At 44.9% G+C, this 18,670-nt stretch overlaps 1 long non-coding RNA gene across 1 annotated transcript; it reads right to left on the bottom strand.

Moving 5' to 3' along the window:
- Positions 1-1,179: 1,179 nt before the first annotated feature.
- Positions 1,180-9,539, bottom strand: LOC122206511. Its single transcript, XR_006196496.1, has 4 exons — positions 9,449-9,539; positions 5,147-5,265; positions 4,508-4,644; positions 1,180-3,246 (listed from the first exon to the last, which is right to left on the bottom strand). It is a non-coding gene; the product is annotated as an uncharacterized LOC122206511 (long non-coding RNA).
- Positions 9,540-18,670: the final 9,131 nt, after the last annotated feature.

Below are 18,670 nucleotides of genomic sequence, written 5' to 3'. Positions count from 1 at the left end.
GGAAAGTAGAATGGGAACCACAATCATTCTTTCATCTTTCTGGGAGGCTGTAATCTGTCATTCTACCCAGAATGCCACGTGGCTTGATTTATTGTCTTGGCCAGAGGTTAGGAATAGTTTTCAGGAGCTTCCAGTTGGCCTTTTTTTCTCCTTAAAAAAAAAAAAAAAAAAAAATTCAATGACTCTAACTCAATAGGTCAGGGAGCCAATGTGAAGATTCTGCCAAATTCTAGGAAAATCTGTATTGATTATGCCTCAGAAATGACTAAAGGCCTATTTGGAGAAAGGATTGAGAGAATAGCTACTATATATATTTGTTGTGACTTTTCAGGGTTTCTGAAGAAGATTTGGCCTCCTTTTTTTTAAAAAATTTTTAAAAATGTTTTATTTATTCTTGAGAGAAAGAGAGACAGAGCATGAGTGAGGGAGGGGCACAGCGCGAGAGGGAGACCCAGAATCCGAAGCAGGCTCCAGGCTCTGAGCTGTCAGCACAGAGCCCGACATGGGGCTTGAACCCACGAGCCGTGAGATCATGACCTGAGCCGAAGTTGGACACTCAACCAACTGAGCCACCCAGGTGCCCCTAGCCTCCTTTTTTCTTGCTGGACTCAGCTCTTAGAACTGTCTCAGGTTTGGAAACTGAAGAAAGATCATGACTTTTCCATCATGGTAGTGACATCAGCCTTCTGATATCTAATCTTGATCTTTTGATTATATGAGCCTCATAATACCCTTGTTTGCTGCCTGTCTTAGTCCCTTCAGGCCGCGATAACAAAAATACCACACACTGGGTGACTTGAACAGCAAACATTTATTTCTCACAGTTCTGGATACTGGAGAGTACAAAATCAGGGCACTGGCAGATTCTGTGTCTGCTGATAGCCTGGTTCATAGACGGTCATCTTCTCTCTTCATCCTCAGAAGGCAGATGGCACAAGAAAGCTCTCTGGGGGGGCGCCTGGGTGGCGCAGTCGGTTAAGCGTCCGACTTCAGCCAGGTCACGATCTCGCGGTCCGTGAGTTCGAGCCCCGCGTCAGGCTCTGGGCTGATGGCTCGGAGCCTGGAGCCTGTTTCCGATTCTGTGTCTCCCTCTCTCTCTGCCCCTCCCCCGTTCATGCTCTGTCTCTCTCTGTCCCAAAAATAAATAAAAAACGTTGAAAAAAAAAATTAAAAAAGAAAGCTCTCTGGGGTCTCTTTTATAAGGGCATTCGTCCTACTCATGAGGGCTCTCTGATGACCTAATAATCACCCCCCAAAGGCCCTACCTCGTAATAACATCAGGAAGTTAGGATTTCAACATATAAATTTTGGACACAAGCATTCAGTCCATAACACTGACCATCTATTCATTCCAAGAACATAATCATCATTAGCCATTCCCACATATCCCTGTGGGTCAATGCACTCTTGGTACCTTTCCCACCTGTGTGGAAATTATATCCATCATGTCTCTGACAACTTAGGGCTGTCACATGGGCTCTGCTATTCTGGAATCCTGTCATGAGCATTGACACTAAGGAATCCAATTCTATAACAACATCTCCTACTGTAAGACCTGGGCCACCATTCAGGTCCTCAATAATCCAGTAACAGTAGCCTTCTCATGAATTCAATCCTTGTTTTACAGAGGGGGGTGACCTCTGGGACCTCTTAGGAAATATAGTCAGCCAGTGGATCCTCTGGCGTGACTTAATGCATTCTGACATCCCCACCTCTCTGACCTGAGATTCTCTCTCTGGAAAACCCAACCTGCTCCCTGTATAAGCCAGCCAAAAGACCACAGCCAAAGACTCACCGATGCTTGCAGTAGGAAGCTATCTGATTACAGTGCACAGAAATAGTTAAGTGCCCAGGGGATGTGGGCCAGGTACCAACAGTGTCTACTGCATTAACACAATTCCTACTTTGGGGCTGAGGAAATAACCACCGAGCGGGGCTGAAGACTCACGGGGCCCATTGTCAGCTAGATTTGAGCCTGGACTCGATTAGCCTTCATTGTAGGCACAGGAGCATGTGATGTCTCCTGGTTCCAATCAGTCTTATCTCAGATCTGGGTATTCTTTTTACTGTGGCGCGTAGTTACCCTGGCATATGACCTCAAGTCTCCCTAGGAGAATGATTGGGGAAAATTTTACCATAGAGATTTATGGTGGTATTGCACAGTCCGTCCTTAAGGGGACCTGGCTTCCCTTTCAAACACTGAGCTCTGGGCCTGTGAACTAACGTTCACTTGGGAACTTGAGAAGGAATGTGGTTTCCATTATGGCAGCTGACATTAGCCTTCTGCTCATGAGTTCTTGATTTCTTTTTAATTATATAAAGAAGCATGCTGTGCTCAGTTGTCTGCATCTTTCTCCCCTCTAGTAATACTATGATCTGTTAGCCATTTCTCCAGATCCCTGTGGGTCAAGGAACCTTGATGGCTGGTTCAGCTCTGCTTTCCAACACAATAATTACACTCACTTTCCTTTGATATTTAAATGCAGTCACCTGGCCTCTTGACCTCTCACTGTCCACACTAACCGAGAGAGGACGGTCACCATTGGGTGTCTCAGAGATGCTGGTGGCCTTAAAAAAAGCGGTGTCCTCTGATGGGTTCTTAGGTCTTACACAGTGAATCAGTTCCAAAGTCCATACTTCTATAATCCTTTCGACCTTTCCTTGATGCTGTGTCAAGGAAGTTCTGGTAATATCCTTTTCATTTCTCTAGGCCAAGTTCCATCCCAACAGTCAATTAGGACTAGCTTTAGGTATCGTGTCCACAGCTCTGGATCTTGACTTGCGGATGAAGGGCCCCCAAGTGGGGGAAACTCCCCTTGCCCAGGCATATCTTTCACCTCTTCCCCAATAAAACAGCTTCAAATCTGCTCTCCCCCAAGCCCCCTGGGTTCTTCCCATATGTTGTGGCCAGGGCCCGCAAGCCCTATGGTATGTGTACTATTTTCTCCCAGAGCAGAGACTTTTTCTTGTCTAGGATACAGAGAGCTGACTTTGGTTACTTACTTTGAAAGAGTCAAGAGCGGAGGGGTGAATCTTCAGTAGGACATGTGGCATCTTACAGGGCTTCTGCCTCAGCAGAGGTTGCGGTATAGTCTCCTCTGAGAGAAGGAGGTTTGAGGTGTTTCCAGGTTCAAGCTTCTCAGGCGAATCTACTCAAACATCATCATTTCACAGCTCAGATTCCACTCTTATCCTTCACACTCAGACTATAACTGGGAGGCCATCAAGATGATGCATTCTCTTTTTCTTTTTTTTCATATTTATTTTGAGAGAGAGAGAGAGAATGAGAATGAGTGGGGAGGGACAGAGAGAAAGGGAGACACAGAATCTGAAGCAGGCTCCAGGCTCTGAGCTGCCAGCACAGAGCCCGATGCAGGGCTCAAACCCACAGACCATGAGATCATGACCTGAGTCAAAGTCAGAGGCTTAACTGACTGAGCCACCCAGGTGCGCCTATGCATTCTGTTTTTCAACTCTGCTACTTTTTTATTTTATTTATTTAACTGAAAATTATTTATTTATTTTGAGAGAGAGAGGGAGAGAGAGAATCCCAAGCAAGCTCCTCGCTGTCAGCACAGAGCCCGACGTGGGGCTCGATCTCACCAACCATGAGATCATGACCTGAGCCGAGATCAATCAAAAGTTGGATGCTCAGCCCACTGAGTCACCCAGGTGCCCCAACTCTGCCACTTTTACAGTTAGATCCTGGGCCTGCTCTTTAGCGAGGTCTGTCCTGCACCTGCTTCTTGGAAGCTGCCAAAGGAGCCCTGTGGCTTTTCACAGTGTGACTGGAATTGGCAGTTTTCAACCAGAAGGCAGACCTATCACTAAACTTCATTTCAATGAGAGGCAAAAGCCTGAGTAATTGTGATGGATGAGGTTCCCCTCTGCTTGCACGGGATTATTTGCATCTCCACTCACCACTCCTCATAGTGTTTTTATTGCCATCATGCTGGTGAATAACTCCCAAATCTCAATCACCCAGTAAGGTTTAGCCTAGGTTCCCCAGGATGCAGAGCTGAGGGCAGAGGGCTCACAGCAGGACTATGTCAAGGAGCACATGCCCAGGGAGCAGGAGTGAAGAACAAGGGGAGTGAATCAGGGACAGAGGGGAGTCAGTGTGAGATGGTGTTATTGAGTGGGCTGCTACCAAGTGGGAAGCATTGCTGGGTCTGTAGGGTTGTGCCCAAGAACCTGTATAAATGCACCCACCAGCTCTCATCTCCCATTGACCGATCCCATCATCACTCCACAGGGCTTAACTCTCTGGCACCTCAGGGCTGTGCATACAGCCCCCAGGCATTGTCAATATAGAAGCCCTGGGGCAGAGGAGAGAGGCACAGTAGGGGCAAGAAGGGAGGTACCGTCAGATCACCCCTGTGTGAAGTTGCCTAGAGCCCATGCAGAACTGGAACCAGAGCCACACGAGACCAAGAGGGTCTGGAGTGACCCAAAAGAGGAGTGGGAAACAGTGGGCGAACATACGTGCTCCACCCCGACTCCACACCTGCAAGTTCAGAGTGTCCAGGAGTGAAGCCAAAGGAATGTGTTTATAAGGGTCACAAAGTTGCAGGGATTCTAGGGCATCTGTAGGGCCTCAGGTTCGGACTGCCCATATCTTTAATGTGCTGCTGGGAGTGACGGCTGTAAAGAAACGAAACAAAGCTAGAAGGGATCTTGGCGAGGGGCTCACACAAGTCCCCACAGCCTGAGGATCCGAACACTGGAGCCTCTCACGGTGTAATAATAGTAACAATCATTGCCACCATGGTGATAATTTCAGCTAGCATTTTTGAGCACCCACTGGACATCCCTTTTGAAAGACTTAATCGCCATAAGAGCTCTCATTTTGCAGATGAGGAAGAGTCTCACATAGGCTCTGATGTAATATCGGTCTTGGTGATTCTGATGACTAGTATGTAGAGACTGATGTTTAACTTAAAATTGTTTTGTTTCCCTGACCCTCAAAAGGAGACAAGTGAGCCTGAACCTTTATAATCAATCCTCTTGCCCTTGTCCTTCGATTGCCTGTCTACCCACAGTCATCAAATAAATTTGGATGACGTTTCCCCCAGATACCGTTATTATAAGGATCTATTCCTACATGCTCGGTATCTACATAAAAAGATAGAGACAAGAGACTCACGTTTGTTGAGTGCAGACTGTGTGCCGGCTGTTGTCCTAGGGACTTTTCATTTCGTCAAGTAGTGTTGTGTTTAATCTTCACGACAGCCTGGGATGTTAGGTATTGTTATTCGCCTCATTCTGCAAATGAAAAACTTGTCGTCAGAGAGATGAAATGAACTGCCAAAGATCTTTTAGTGAATAAAAAGGCAGAGCCGAGGATGGGAACGTGGTTCTGTCTGCGTCCAAAGCCCCCCTTTTCTTTACACCACGCTGCATCGAGATCTCGTCTGGCAAATTTAATGGGTCCTGTGATTTGGAAGTGATAACCAGATTTCACATGGGTGTGTTTTTTTGAGAATGGAAGTAACTGAGAGGTTTTCAGGTCCCGGTTTTCTGACTTAAACTCCCTCTCTTTGTCCTGACTTAAAAGAGTCAGAAACAGGGGCGCCTGGATGGCTCAGTCAGTTGAACATCCAACTCTTGATTTCGGCTCAGGTCATGATCTCATAGTTCACGGGATCAAGTCCCACATTGGGCAGTGCAGAGCCTGCTTGGGATTCTCTCTCTCCCTCTCTGTTCCTTCCCCACTTGCACTCTGTCTCTCAAAATAAATTAAAAAAAAAGTTAGAAACAAGTGTGATACGTGGGTCTGAATGCAGAAATGCAGGACACCTCCAGGGTTTTTTTTTTTTTTTCTTTTCTTTTCAAGTTTATTTATTTATTTTGAGAGAGACAGAGACATCGTGATTGGGGGAGGGGCAGAGAGAGAGGGAGGGAGAATCCCAAGCAGGCTCCACACTGTCAGTGCAGAGCCTGATGTGAGGCTTGAACTCACAACCATGAGACCATGACCTGAGCTGAAATCAAGAGTGGGAGGCTTAACCGAACGAGCCACCCAAGTGCCCTGAGAACTTTTGTTTTCAGGTCAAGCAAAGCCACAAAAACCCCACGAGGCCGGGGATAGACTCCACCTGAAGTGGGGTTTGTCAAACTGAGATGCTCAAGGATGAATTTTCTATCCAGAAGTCTATCCAAGCCTATAGTTGTATTTTGGTACAAACGTATGTAAGACTTCTTTTGGTAACAGCTGAATGTCCAGAGAAGCTGAACCTTGCCCTCGCTGTGTCAGGCAACGGTCAGCTATGCAGATAGTCAGATATGACGATAGCCCCTCGGACTTGTGTAATCCCACTTCGCACAGACTGCCGGAACCACATCAGCTAATTATACCACCAGGAAGCTGGAAAGACCAGAGCTGCACCATAATCCCAAGGCAAGGTAAGAAGAGGGAAAATGAGGCCTATGTTCTAGAAAGAGGAAGGTCTTGTTTAGGGGGTGGGGGTGGGGTCTGTGCATAAAGGGATCAAAAGGCACTTCTTGTCTAGTCTTTCCTCACTGTCCATGGCAGAGCAAGGTGAGCCCATCTCTTTATAGTGACAACCTTTGGATGGGCAGGGGAGACAGAATTCAGATTATGGTGGTCACCACTCCTTAAACATCTTCTAAGTGTCCACGACATGTCTGTTCTTAAAAGATGGCATCTCATACCAGAAAGAATGTAAGTTTGGGGGCGCCTGAGTGGCTCAGTCGGTTAAGCGGTCTGACTTCGGTTCGGGTCATGACCTCGAGGTCCAGAAAGAATGTAGGTTTGAGAACATTAGTGCTCGGGAGACCTATCCCAACCCAGTATTTGTCCTCGGGTAAATTATTTACCCTTGATGGGTGGCATCTGTAAAATGACAATATCACCTGTCTCAGAGGGCAGTTGTACCTCTATGTTTTTTTTTTTCAATTTTTAAATTTTATTTAAATCCAAGTTAGTTAACATCATGTAATAATGATTTCAGGAGTAGAATCTAGTGATCCGTCACCTACATAGAACACCCAGTGTTCATCCCAACAAGCGCCCTCCTCAATCCCATCGCCCATTTAGCCCATCCCCCTACCAATACCCCTACCCTACCCCCCTCCAGCAGCCCTCAGTTTGTACACTTAAAAATAATATATTTGAAGCGTCTAGAACAGAGTTAGGCCTGCAGAAATCATTCAATAGATAGTAACTGCTATTGCCATTATTGCTGCAATTGTTTCTTAGCTTTGGTTATTTATATCGATGGTCTCGCCCCTGTTCTAGGCCCTGGGGCAGATGCATGGAAGATTAGACTCTGTTGCTGGCCTTGAGAAGTGCTCTGTAACAGAGGAGACAGAGACCTGAAGACTCTGTGTTCATCGGGTCTGAGGGAGAGGGGAGTAAGTGTGACCAGGCCACCATTTGCCCTAATAATAATCCTCGAGTGTCGAGTGCCCTTCTGGCTCTTCTCTCCATCTCCTGCCTTTTCTTCAGGCCTCAGCTCCAGATCCACTTCCTACAGGAAGTCCTCCCTGACTAATCCAGCCCTTGCAGACTTAACTGGTTCTAAACTGTCATACTTGTGGCAGTACATCTACCTATTATTGTTACCTATTATGGGCAAAGCACCCTTTATGCGTTATCTCAGAGCCTTTTTAAACACCTTTGGGGGGGGGGCAGGTATCGTTATTCTGATTTTACAGATGGAGCCGTTGGGGCTCAGGAAAGCCTTGACGGGCTTCTATCGATAATCAGTCACAGACTCAGAATTCTAACTCAGATCTGGGTGACTCCAAAGCAGGAGTTGGCTAACCAGGAATCCTGGGGCAGATCCAGTCCATTCTTTGCCTATTTTTGTAAATAAAGTTTTATTGGAACACAGCCACGCTCATTATTTCCATATTCTCCATGGCGGTTTTCGCAGCACAGAGCGAAGTTGAGCAGAGTCACAGAAGAGTCCATCTGGCCCTCAAAGCCTAAAATGTTTGCTCTCGGGCCCTTTACGGTAAAAGTTTGCCAGCCCCCGCTCAGAGGCCTATGTTTCTGCCACGGTGTCTCCCTTGTCCCTCTACCATTGCTGTTACAGCACCTATGGTTGCCAACACTTGCTCCCAGAGGTAGCAGGACACAGCTTGAGAAGGGCCTCAGCACCTGCAGGGATGATTCAGCAAACAAAGGGTAGGATAGAATTTTCCTGGGATTCCAGTGAAGGGTGGGGCTGTGGTGACATTTAGATGAAGCCGTGTTTTGATGGGCTCACAGCAAAGCAGGGCTATGTGTTGAACGGTGTGTGTTGGACCCAGAGTCTTGTTCCTTTGGAAAAAATAAATTTAGGATGCCTGGGTGGCTCAGTTGTTAAACATCTGACTTCAGCTCAGGTCATGATCACACGGCTCGCGAGCTCAAGCTTCACATGCAAGAGTCTTGCATGGGGTGAGCATGAGCGCCGCTTCGGGTAAAACACGAGCCCTGGATGAGCCCTGCTTCTCTCTCTCCGTCCCTTGTGGGATTCTCTAGAGCTCTCTTTCTCTCTCACTAGCGCCATCTCTCTCCCAACAAAACATTTAATAGAATAGGAGGGTCTATCTAGTTCTATATCAGAAGGAAGGATGGATATTAGGAGCGACTAACAGTTTCTGCTTCAGTGGCAGAGCTCAGATTTAAAATACATCTGAAAAAATATTTAAACATTTAGAAAAAAATCTTTATTTATTTTTGAAAGAGAGAGAGAGTGAGTGCAAGCAGGGGAGGAAGAAAGACACAGAATCTAAGCAGTCTCCAGGCTCCAACCTGTCAGCACAGAGCCTGATGCGGGGCTTGAACTCACAAACTGCGAGATCATGGCCTGAGCTGAAGTCCGGACGCTTAGCCAACAGACCCAACCAAGCGTCCCCGTGAATTTTTTTTAAATTAAAATAAAATGCATCTGTCTGATTCCAAATGTAGAGAACAAGGGAGTCACTCGTGTCAAGCAGAGGCCTGTATCAAGCAGTGAGACAAGCAGTTAAGGGCAGTACAGCTACAGGGTTGCAGAAACCAGTATCAGCTGATACCCCTGAGGTCTGCAGGGGCCCAAGCCTGATTAAATCCCTTTAAAGCCTGATTTAAATCCCTTTAAAAAGAGGATTTTTGCAGCAAACTGTCAGACGCTTCAGACATGACCCCTCTATGTCTTACCACTTAAAAAGAAAGCAGCGGCTGCCCAAGGATCTCCGAACAGAACCGAGATCCTTCCTTGCTGGAGCGTGATGGGCAGTAAGAGCCGGGAGCTGACCCAGACCGGCCAGAGGCTTATCTCCGTTGTGCGCCCACAGACTGACTTCAAGTTTGGTCTGTTAGCCCCTCCGTTATCTTGTTTGTCGCGTGACTTGTCTTAGGTTCTGCTTTTCGTGCTGTATAAGAAGCTGAGTTAATTACATGGTGCGATGTCCCTGAGTTTGGAATCCTGAACCTGCTTGACAATTACATTACCTTGCTTTAGGACTGCATAAAGCTGTCACTGTGGAAAGACACAACTTGTTTGCGCAACTTTAGAGCGTGCTCTTGATATCATTCATTTAGTTCCACCTGTAGACATAGAAAAAAAATTTTTAATGTTTATTTTTGAGAGAGAGAGAGCACAAGTGGGGGAAGGGCAGAGAAGGCGGGGGGGGGGGTGGGGGGGGGGGGGACATAGGATCCAAAGAGGGCCCTGCACTGACAGCAGAGAGCCTGATGAGAGGCTCAAACTCACAAAGTATGAGATCATGACCCGAGCCAAAGTTGGATGCTCAACTGACTGAGCCACCCAGGTGCACCGACCTAGAAATGGTTTTTTTCCCCCAATGTTTTCTTCATTTATTTTTGAGAGAAAGAGACAGAGAGAGAGAGAGAGAGAGAGTGTGTGTGTGTGAGCGGGGGGAGAGCAGAGAGAGAGCAAGACACAGAATCCGAAGCAAGTTCCAGGCTCCAAGCTGTCAGCACAGAGCCTTACGAGGGGCTTGAGATCATGACCTGAGATCATGACCAGAGCTGAAGTCAGACGACCAACCAACTGAGCCACCCAGGCACCCCTAGAAATGTTTTTATTACTGTCATGGCTTTAAGGTATATACGCATCTAAAGTCACACATGTGAATGTTCCTCCCTATAAAAAGTCATCCACTTAGACCTGGGGCCTCTTGTCAGGTTTTCTGTTTGCACGTTCTTCCTGCTCGTTCCCCAGTTTCGTCGCCAGCCAACAATCAAGTGTATGGGGAGATTTGGAAGCAAAGGTTTAAATAGGAAGACTTCACACTTCTTTTACGGCTTATAGTCCATGTTCAGAAGTCAGGAAGTACAGATATATTTGTATTTCTGGTGGCCTGGAAACCACAGGACTGAGCAAAGTCCTCTCCTCTCACCGCATCTCACACTTGATTCTGCGACATGAGAAGCCCAAGTTAACTGACTTCTGAGGGTCCTTCAATCCCTTGGGTTTCCTTTGATCTCAAGTCTGGGAGCGGGCTCCAGCCACCTTCATCACCCCTCCAAAGCTTCCTTCTATCTGTGGAAATACCACAGTATGTGGACTGAGGCTGTTACTTTGTGTATGTGTGTGTGTGTGTATGTGTCTGTGTGTGGCAAAATGTACATAACATAAAATTTACCATTTTAACCATTTTTCAGTGTATAATCCAGTGGCATTTAGCACGTTCATGCTGTTATGCAACCATTATCACCATCCATCTCCAGAACGTTTTCATCTTCCCAAACTGAAACTCCGTACCCGTTAAACACTGACTCCCCGTTCCTCCTCCCTCTCCCCCTTGGCTACTCCACTTTCTGCCTTTCTGAATTTGACTGTCGTAGGTATCTCATAACAATGGAATTGCACAATGTTTGTCCTTTCGTGACTGGCTTATTTCACTTGGTGATTCATTCCTATTGTGGCATGTCAGAATTGTATTCTTTTTTTTTTTTTCAACTTTTTTTTTTTTTTTTTTTTTTTGGGACAGAGAGAGACAGAGCATGAACGGGGGAGGGGCAGAGAGAGAGGGAGACACAGAATCGGAAACAGGCTCCAGGCTCCGAGCCATCAGCCCAGAGCCCGACGCGGGGCTCGAACTCACGGACCGCGAGATCGTGACCTGGCTGAAGTCGGACGCTTAACCGACTGCGCCACCCAGGCGCCCCATGTATTCTTTTTTAAAGGCCGAGTAATATTCCATTGTACGTAGACATCACTTTTTGTTCATCCTTGGGTTGTTTCGACTTTTTGGCTACTGGGAATAATACTGCTATGGGCATTGATAGATAACATCGGTTAGGTCCTTACTTTTGATATTTTGGGGATATGTACTTAGGAGTGGAGTTGCTGAATCATGTGGTAATTCTGTCCATTTTTTTAAGGAAATGCCAAACTATTTTCCACGATGCCTGCACCAATTTACATTCCCACCAGCCATGCACAAAGGTTCCAGTTTCTCATCAACATTTGTTCGTTTCTGATTTTGGTTTTATTTCAAAAAAAAAAAAAAAAAACAATAGCCATCTTAATGGCTGTGAGAAGTGGTTTCTCATTGTGGCTTTCATTTGCCTTTTTCTCATAGCTAGCGATGTTGAACATCTTATTTACTTATTTATTTTTAATTGTTTTAATGTTTATTTTTGAGAGAGAGAGATACAGAGCATGAGTGGGGGAGGGGCAGAGACAGAGAAGGAGACACAGAATCTGAAGCAGGCTCCAGGCTCTGAGGGGTCAGCCCAGAGCCCGACATGGGGCTTGAACTCTGGAACGGGGAGATCATGACCTGAGCCGAAGTCAGACGCTTAACGGACTGAGCCACCCCAGTGCCCCTGAGCATCTTTTTTTTTTTTTTAAGACTATTTTTTAAAGTAATCTCTACACCCAATGTGGGACTCAAACTTACAACCCAAGATCAAAAGTCACATGCCCTGCCAACTGAGCTGAGCGAGCCAGGTGCCCTGAGCACCTTTTCGTGTGTTAAATGCCCATTTGTGTATCTTTGGAGAAATATCTATTCAAGGCCTTTGTCACTCTTCACTTGATCTTAGCTAAAAGGCCGAGAAGCAACGGGCCTTTGTTACCCTTAAGAGCCCATTCTGTCCTTTCTCCAGGTCTGCTGTATCAGTCAGTGTAGGCCAGGTTATGCTGCAGTAACACACAACTCTAATAACCAGGGGCCGAAACAACAAAGCTTATTCTTCACTCATCTTACGTGTCCCACACAGGTCCACAGGGGGCCTCTGCTTATTGTGGTACTCAGGGACATGAGTTGGCATTGACTTCATCACCGGGCATTATTCCACTGTTCTGACATCAGTGCAAAGGGGACCATGTTGAAGAATGTGCCAGGTCTCAGAGCTGCTCGCCTTACACAAGTCACGTGGCTATGCCTAACTTCCAAGGAAACTTCAAAGGTACATGTTAATTTTTTTTTAATTTTTATTTACTTTTGAGAGAGAGAGAGAGCGAGAGAGAGGAGGGAGGGGCAGAGAGAGAGGGAGACACAGAATCCCAAGCAGGCCACAGGCTCTGAGCCGTCAGCACAGAGCCCGACACAGGGCTTGAATCCATGACCTGCGAGATCACGACCTGAGCTGAAGTCGGACACTTAAAGGACCAAGAAGGATCCTTTAGAATTGTGGTAGAGATCAAGGAAGATTTGACTTGACCTAGCTGATGCACGCTCTGAATTCCACTCTATTTTCTCACATTATGTGTGTTTCGCTGTGGGTCAAAATCTCACTGGAAAGTAAACAAATAGTTCAGGGATAGTTTGTAAATAGATGAATTTTGAGTCTGTATTTAAATTGTATTTGTATTTGAAACTGAATTGAATTTGAGTTCTGAGGTTTTAGTTAATTCCCTTATAAAACAGAGGTTTTATGCCGACAGCTCAGAGCCTGGAGCCTGCTTCAGATTCTGTGTCTCCTCTCTCTGCCCCTCCTCTGGTCATGCTCTGTCTCATTCCGTCTCTCAAAAATAAATAAATGTAAAAAAAAAAAAAAAAAAAGCAGCCTCCAGGTTGGGGCTCTGAATTTCGGTGCACACAGTTCAGTACTAGACACGTCCTCTAGATGGCAGCAAAACCCTCAATATAAACATTCCCTCCGGTCTCTGAATTTTCTAGCACCAAGGATGGAACCCAAACCCAGAGCTTCTTCCCACTATTCAACTGGTTCACCTCAGCATGAGCTAACATGCTAAGGTGCTTACTGCTGTGAGTGTTGGTTCCATATTTTGAATACTAGATTGATTTCAGTAAGGGTTCAGGTAGTACAGATTGGAAAAATCAGAAATATGGATTTTCCCCACAAAAAGCTAGAACACTGATGATACTTCGAAAAAAATTTTTAATTAATTAATTAATCTATTGGTTGATTGATTGATTGATTGATTAGTTTACATCCAAGTTAGTTAGCATATTGTGCAATGATTTCAGGAGTAGATTCCGGTGATTTATCCCCTATGTATCAACCCCTCCAGTAACCCTCAGTTTGTTCTCTGTAGTTAGGAGTCTCTTATGTTTTGTCTCCCTCCCTGTTTTTATATTATTTTTGCTTCCCTTCCCTTCCCTTATGTTCACCTGTTTTGTATCTTAAATTCCTCATATGAGTAAAGTCATATGGTATTTGTCTTTCTCTGACTAATTTCGCTTAGCATAATACCCTCCGGTTCCATCCACGTAGTTGCAAATGGCAAGATTTCGTTCTTTTTGATTGCCAAGTAATACTCCATCGTATATATATACCACGTCTTCATTATCCATTCATCCATCGATGGACATTTGGGCTCTTAACACTGATGATACTTCTAACATTGCTGTATTCTCAGTCCCTGGAACAGAGCTGTTTGAACAAATGCACGAGTGGATTACCATAAGAAATGCACAATATTAGGTACCACCTGAGTTGGAAAAAGGCCATATATGTGGAAACCCCAGTGTACCAGCTAAGGTTCTTGACTGCAAGCAACAGAAATCCACTCTGGCTGTCTGAAGCGGAAAAGGAATTTGGGGGACAACATGGGTGTAGATTACAGACTCATGAGGAAGCCTTCAAACTTTGGACTGTTCCCTTACTCTGCATCATGTGTTCTAGACTTGTGGGTGGATAGATCCTTTGACAGAGTCCAAGTCATGTGCCAGGGCCCCGACTGCCAAAGGGTGAAGAGGAGGAGGATCTCCATGATGCAGCTTCCCTGTGGGAAAGGCAGTGCCTACGTCTACCACACCGCACATGGACCACCAGTGTCCCCCAGCCTGCTAGGTGGGCTGCACTAGAGCATCTCAGGGGTCTTCTCCAGCCTCTGCCCCACCACCATATTTTTATTACCACTTACTTCTTCTTGACTTCTTGGGATAGTTGTAAAGTCTGCAGACATTCTTGTCTTGACTTTGTTTTAATGGTTATTTTTGACAGAGAGAGAGAGAGAGAGAGAGAGACAGAGAGACAGAGAGAAAGAGCACAAGGAGAGGAGGGGCAGAAAGAAAGAGAGTCCCAAGCAGGCTCCACACTGCCAGTACAGAGCCCAACGTGGGGCTCAAACTCACAAACCTTGAGATCATGACCTGAACCGAAACCAAGAGTCAGACGCTTAACTGAGTGAGGCACCCAGGCGTCCCTTGACTTTTTTTTAATGCAGACAAGCATATATGTTATATATATCATATATATATATATATATATATAGAGAGAGAGAGAGAGAGAGATCTATCATATATCTAGAACTCCCTAATCCCCATCACCTATTTCACCTACCCCCCCCGCTCCCCTCCCCTCTAGTAACCAACAGTTTGTTCTCTACAATTAAAAGTCTGTAAAGAAGAGTCTGTTCTCTATAAATAAGTCTGTAAATTGTCTACACTCACACACACACAAATACACACACACAACGGAATATTACTCAGCCATCAAAAAGAATGAAATCTTGCCATTTGCAATGATGTGGATAGAATTAGAGTGTATGATGCTAGGTGAAGTAAGTCAGTCAGAGAAAGACAAATACCCTATGATTTCACTCATATGTGGAATTTAAGGGATAAAACAGATGCACATAGGAGAAGGAAAAAAAATGAGAGAGAGAGAGGAAAGCAAACCATAAGAGACTCTTAACAATAGAGAACAGACTGAGGGTCGGTGGAAGGAGGTGGGTGGGGGATGGGCTAAATGGGTGATGGGCATTAAGGAGAACATTTGTTATGATGGGCACTGGGTGTTATATATAAGTGATAAATCACTAAATTAAAAACAAAAGAGTCAGGGTGCCTGGGTGGCTCAGTCAGCTAAATGGCCAATTTTGACTCAGGTCATGATCTCACAGTTTGTGAGTTTGAGCCCTTTGTTAATTTGTTTTTTTCTTAAGTTCCACAGATGAGTGAAATTATATGGTATTTATTTTTCTCTGACTGACTGGCTTAGGATTGTATTCTCTAGCTCCTTCCATCCATTTCATTGCAAATGGCAAGATTTCATTCTTTTTTGGAAGGTGGATAATTTCCATTGTATATATATATATATATACACACCACATTTTCTTTATCCATTCATCTGTGGATGGACATTTGGGCTGCTTCCATATCTTGGGCTTCTGCACAGTGAAGGAAACCATCAACAAAATTAAAAGGCAACCTACGGAATGGGAGAAGATATTTGCAAATGACATATTTGATAAAGGGTTAGTATCCAAAATATATAAAGAACTGACAAAACTCAACACCCAAACAACAAATAACCCAGTTGAAAAATGAGCAGAAGGCAAGAATGGACATTTCTCCAAAGAAGACATCCAGATGGCCAACAGACACATGAAAATATGTTCATCATCACTTACTGTCAGGGAAATGCAAATGAAAACTACAATGAGTTATCACCTCACACCTGTCAGAATGGTTAAAATCAACAACACAAGAAGCAAGTGTTGGCAAGGATGTGAAGAAAAAGGAACGCTCTTGCACTGTTGGTGGGAATGCAAACTGGTGCAGCCACTGTGGAAAACAGTATGGAAATTCCTCAAAAAGTTAGAAATAGAACCACCTTACCATCCATTCAGCAATTGCATTACTAGGTATTTATCCAATGAATACAAGAATACTAATTCAAAGGGATACATGCACCTCTGTGTTTACAGCACCATTATTTACAATAGCCAAGACATGGAAGAAACCCAAGTATCCATGGATTGTCTTGATTTTTTATGGGAATATTTCTAATATTTCACCATGGGGTGTTGTGTTTACTGAAAGCTTCTGGTAGCAAGATCTCCTATCTGGTTTAGGAATCTTCCTTGTATTCCCAGCTTACTAAGCATTTTTGAAAATAGAAATCACGCTTGAATTTTACCAAATAGTTTATGGACCCAGAGTTTTCCTCCCTTTGAGGAGGAAAGCTGATAAATGCAAATAAAAAGGGCCAACCAGATGTTTGAGGTCAGATACTCCCTTTGCATGCTTTTGGCTTTTGCAACCTTGCTTGCATCGGCCAGCCGCTGGGAACCAGAAGTTTGACTGTCCTAGTCTTGCCCAACCTGGAAGCACATATGTATAAAAGATCGGGAGAACCTGAGCCGGATGCTTAGCCTTTGCAGGTGACTCCGCTGGGCCCGCACCACTGAGAAATAAACTTTTCTGATTCCCCAAGTGCTTGTCGATTGTCACTTCCTGGGGGCCGAGTGTTTGCTGTAACACTTTAATGTATTGCTACAGAGAATAACACTAACAAATTTTTTTCTTTTCTCTTCCTTTCTCTTCTCTTCTCTTCTCTCCTCTCCTCTCCTCTTCTTTTCTTTGCAGATAGAACTTTATTGAATACACTGCAAGGGAGTGACGGGCAGGAAAGGAGGGGCTGTCTGCCAACACTAACAAATTCTCTAATGTGGAACCAGTCTTGCACACGTGAGATTAATTTTGTTCAACACTTCATTCATTTCGCGAATATTTATTGAGTGCTTGCTATGTAAACAGAGTGTTTCCACCATTGGGGATGAACAGAATGAACAGAACAGCAATGAACGAAACAGAAACAAAGTGTCTTCCTGCAGGGAGCATACATTCTAGCTGGAGGAAGACAGACAATTTTTTTTGAAATGTAAAACATAAAGTATGTCAGAGAGCGATAAATGCTGTGAACCAACGTTGTTCAATAACTCTTGTGTTGAAATTTATTTCAAGGGAGTTTATAATTTTGGCGTTTATTTCCTCTTTCTTCCCTGACTTGAGTGATTTATAACGTCACATTGTGGTTAATTTATAATTTTATTGCATTGGGTCAGTGTGAGTGTTGATTTTTGGAATTTTTCAAGGTTTTTCTTTGTGGCCTAACATTTACGAATGGAACATTTCCCAAAGTAGAAATCATACAGATATTTCTATTTAATATAGCACTGTAAGTTCATCCCTTAAATATAGCAAAGAAATAGATAGAAAAAAGAACAAAAATTAAACATAAAATCAGACTCAAAGACATTGAGCATATCTCCGTGGACTAGAAATAGGGAAGAAATCCAAAGTGGGGTGCTGGCCTGAAGCCATTGGACTGCTGGACCCTGAATCTGGAACAAGGCAGAGAAGGCTGGGAGTTCAATTCTGTGGGTAACAGGATCTAAAACTTCCTCACAAGAGACGGGGCTGTAGAGGGTGGGATTCCTGGTTCCTGAAAGAATGATAAGAAAAGCTGCTGTCCGTCCCTGCCTAGGATTACAGTTTATGTGCAGGGACCTGTGCAGGGAGACGAGAGGACACAGGCACCCATCTAAGTGAGCCTCTGGTTTAGTGACAGAATCTGCAATATCTTCAATATGCCCAAGGACGGGGACCTTGAACCACCCCATCTAATTCCCGTCTAGACTGAGGATGGGTGGGTGGTGTTTTCCAGAGGGTGAGTGGACTCTAACACTGCTGGACGGTGGGGGAAGGGGGGAAACAAGGTTCTCCAGTTGAAAATAAGACTGCAATAGAAACTCCAAACTCAATAATCAAAAGGTAAGCACCCTTGAGGTAGGGTGACGGTAACTCCTGCTTTCCTAGAGTTAATCCTCAGGGATTAATATGAGTCATATTAATGGCATTATATTTATGTCACTGTCTTTTGCTTCCAGTATTCTGGTTTGGGTGACCAGTGATCATCCTAACAGAGGGGAAATTAAAATTTCCTGGGCGCCTGGATGGCTCAGTTGGTTAAGTGTCTGACTTTGGCTCAGGTCATGGTCTCACAGTTCGTGAGTTTGAGCCCCGATTTGGGCGCTGGGCTGACGGCTCAGAGCCCGGAGCCTGCTTCGGATTCTGTGTCTCCCTCTCTCTCTGCTCTTCCCCTGCCCATGCTCTGCCTCTCTCTCCTTCAAATATAAATAAGCATTAAAAAAAATTAAAAAAATAATAGAACAGTCTGGAGAAAGGATTGAAAATGGATCTGTTTTGGACGTGGTGAAATACAGTTGAAATTTTCCACACCTCTTTCAGAAATTACCTGAGTAAGGAAGAGTATGAGACATAAACATAAATACCATCTTTCACGAAGCTTGGAGGCAGTGAAATCCCCAACCATAAAACAGGGGAGGGCTGGGGCGCCTGGGGGGCTCGGTTGGTTAGGTGTCCAGCTCTTGATTTTGGCTCAGGTCACATTCTCATCGTCATGAAATGGAGCCCCCTGTCGGGCTCCGCCCTGGAACATGGAACCTGCTTAAGATTCTCTCTCTCCCTTTCCTTTTGCCCC

Source organism: Panthera leo, chromosome E1 (assembly GCF_018350215.1).
Source record: "Panthera leo isolate Ple1 chromosome E1, P.leo_Ple1_pat1.1, whole genome shotgun sequence".
Taxonomy (NCBI): domain Eukaryota; kingdom Metazoa; phylum Chordata; class Mammalia; order Carnivora; family Felidae; genus Panthera; species Panthera leo.
This window is presented reverse-complemented; position numbering and strand designations above follow the sequence as displayed.